Source organism: Gekko japonicus, unplaced genomic scaffold (assembly GCF_001447785.1).
Source record: "Gekko japonicus isolate JY-2015 unplaced genomic scaffold, Gekko_japonicus_V1.1 scaffold3782, whole genome shotgun sequence".
NCBI classification, from domain to species: Eukaryota; Metazoa; Chordata; class Lepidosauria; order Squamata; family Gekkonidae; genus Gekko; species Gekko japonicus.
Window position 1 is genome coordinate 24,386 of NW_015170388.1, and position 2,817 is coordinate 27,202.

At 54.6% G+C, this 2,817-nt stretch overlaps 1 protein-coding gene across 1 annotated transcript in view; it reads left to right on the top strand.

The window, feature by feature from the left end:
- The window catches only part of LOC107116363 (serine/threonine-protein kinase PAK 4-like), a 106,039-nt gene that overhangs the window by 23,300 nt on the left and 79,922 nt on the right, over window positions 1-2,817 (top strand). The window lies entirely within an intron of this gene.

The following is a 2,817-nucleotide window of genomic DNA, read 5'->3' on the forward strand; positions in this document are numbered from 1 at the left end:
CAAAGTGGTGATTGGTGACTTCTGTAAGAAAGGGGCATGAGAACTAAGCTCCGACGTGACCCTTCCTGCCCTCCCTCTCACGGTGGTGATCCCCTGCCCTAGGGATGTCCAGATGTCCTCAACTGGGGCCAGGGCCTTTTCGGGGCAACTCAGCCACGGGGGCACGACACAGATGTCCGCTGGGAAGTCTCCCCAGCGCTCTATTCCTCCTCCTCTTGCCCTGCCGCCTTCCAGCCAGTTCACGCGCAGGCAGCAGCCCCTTCCCCGGGGAAAGTGATAGCACGACACAGACGTTTGGATATCCTCCGGGGCAACTCAGCCACGGGGGACGACACAGATGTCCGCTGGGAAGTCTCCCCAGCGCCCTTTCTGGCTGGCGGGACGAAGGGCTCCGTGGCTCCTTCCCCCTCCGTGGCCCCTTTCCACCTGCACAGGCTTTCACCAACAACACCCCATTTCTCCTAAGCGTGGACACATCCCACTTCCTTCCCCCCATCACACCAAGAAGGAATTCCCTTTAGATCAGCTTCCAAAGTATTAGTGGCGGCGGTGGAGGAGGAGGAGGGGGAGATTGGGTTTATACCCCGCCCTTCAATACCCAAAGGAGTCTCAGAGCGGCTTACAAACTCCTTTCCCTTCCCCTCCCCACAACAGACACCCTGTGAGGCAGGTGGGGCTGAGAGAGCTCTGACATAAACTGCTCTTTTTTTTTAAGGACAGCTCTTGTCAGAACTAGGGCTTGCCCAAGGTCACCCAGCCAGGTGCGAGTGGAGGAGTGGGGAATCAAACCCCGTTCTTCCCAGATTAGAGTCCGCACACTTAACCACCACACCAAACCGCTGTCAGATGACTGCTGTCGGATGACCCCTGCTCCATGCCCGGAAGATGATAAAAACCCTCCAGAATCCCTGGCCAAAGGCCTGGAGAAAAATGGCTTCCTGACCCCAAAGTGCCGTTTTCCTGGGCGTGTCAGAAAGGGGCCACGAGAACTAAGCACTGATGCTGCAACCCTTCCTGCCCTCCCTTCTCGTGATCTGCCTAAGTTCACAGAATCAGCATTGCTGTCCGATGGCCATCTAGCCTCTCGGAGTCAGCATATGAATACGTGAAGGTGTGTAATGCTGCTCTGGAACCCTTGCTCGATCGGTCCTGATCCTGCCTGCTCCGCCCCCCCCCCCCCCCCCCCCATGGGCCGCTTTCTTTCCCTGTTACTGGAGAGCCATCCCTTTGCTGCCAGTGAGATGGAGATAAGAAGGGGAGGGGTTAGGAAGCCAGCCCTGAGAGGAAGCGGGGTGTGTGTGTGTGTGTGTGTGCAGAGTATAGGTCAAAGCATCTGATTCTTCCCCAGCTTCCCCGTTGATTCCATGCCGCTTGGTGGCTGGTTGGTTGTATTGGGTTCCTCCCCTCCCCCCCCATTAAAAAAAATCAGGATCGGAGTGGGTGGAAGAGAGAAGGGATGGTAGGGTGGTATTTTTACATCTGAGCCTTATCTTCTGCGCGGCCTTATGTTCTAATTTTGAGTGCCGGCGGAACATAAGGACGGCGAGTGTCTCTTTGGACATCTATGCTGGGGAGGGGGAAAGGCCCATCTGTTCAGCATTCAGTTTTATGTGTTCGTGCGTTGCGGGGAGCCGGGAGGGAGGGAAGGAAGGAAGGAGAGGCTCTTCTTTTGCCGGTGCTCTCCGCATTATCCTCCGCTCCGTGAAAGGAGGCTGCGGATGCGGTGGCTGAGATGGCACACAGGTATTTAGGAGACGTTCTCCCCACCCCCACCCCTAGCCATCTACTAGGCACTTTGAAAATTGACAAGTGTAAAAATATACCACAAAAAAAATTAACTACAAAGCCAAGTAAAGCGAAGCGTGGTTGTGCATTCGTCACAGCCGGGAAAGCTAAGAAGAGCTGGCCGCTAAAGGAGTAAACACATCGAAAGGTGGCAGACTAATTAAAATATAATGGAGAGTGAGATCTGTAGAGCCTGCAAAGTCATACAGAAGTTTGGAAGCCTTTTTTAGCTGTCCAGAGGCCCTTTGGAGCGCTAGAAGTCCCAACAGGGTTGGTACAGAACATAAGAACATAAGAGACGCCAGTGTTGGATCAGGCCGAGGGCCCATCCAGTCCAACACTCTGTTACACAGTGGCCCACAATACCAGGTGCCATCGGGAGTTCCAGCAGCGGGGCCAGGACACTAGAAGCCCTCCCACTGTTGCCCCCCCCAGCACCAAGAAGACAGAGAATCCCTTGCCCCAGACCGAGACTTCCTATCTATACCTTGTGGCTAATAGCCACTGATGGACCTCTGCTCCATATGTTGATCCAATCCCCTCTTGAAGCCGCCCATGCTTGTAGCCGCCACCACCTCCTGTGGCAGTGAATTCCGTGTGTTAATCACTCTTTGGATGAAGAAGTACTTCCTTTTTATCCGTTCTAACCCGACCGCTCAGCAGTTTCATGGAGTGCCCACGAATTCTTGTATTGTGAGAAAGGGAGAAAAGTACCTCTTCCTCTACCTGCTCCATCCCACGCATCATCTTGTAAACCTCGATCGTGTCACCCCACAGCCGACAAAGCGTTTTAACCCAGTCTTCATAGGGAAAGCGTTCCAACCGAAGCCAGTGCTTGGAAATGTTAGTTTTGGACTGCAGTAAGGCTGCTGGAGAGCCTCTTGTCTTATGGTCTCGGGTGGGGGTCCCCAACGTTGTGCCCAAGGCGCCCAGCACCCACTAGCACTTTTCCCGCTGGCCTCACAGGGTGTCTGTTGTGTGTGTGTGGGGGAAGGCGTTTGTAAGCCACTCTGAGACTCCGAGTGAAGGGCG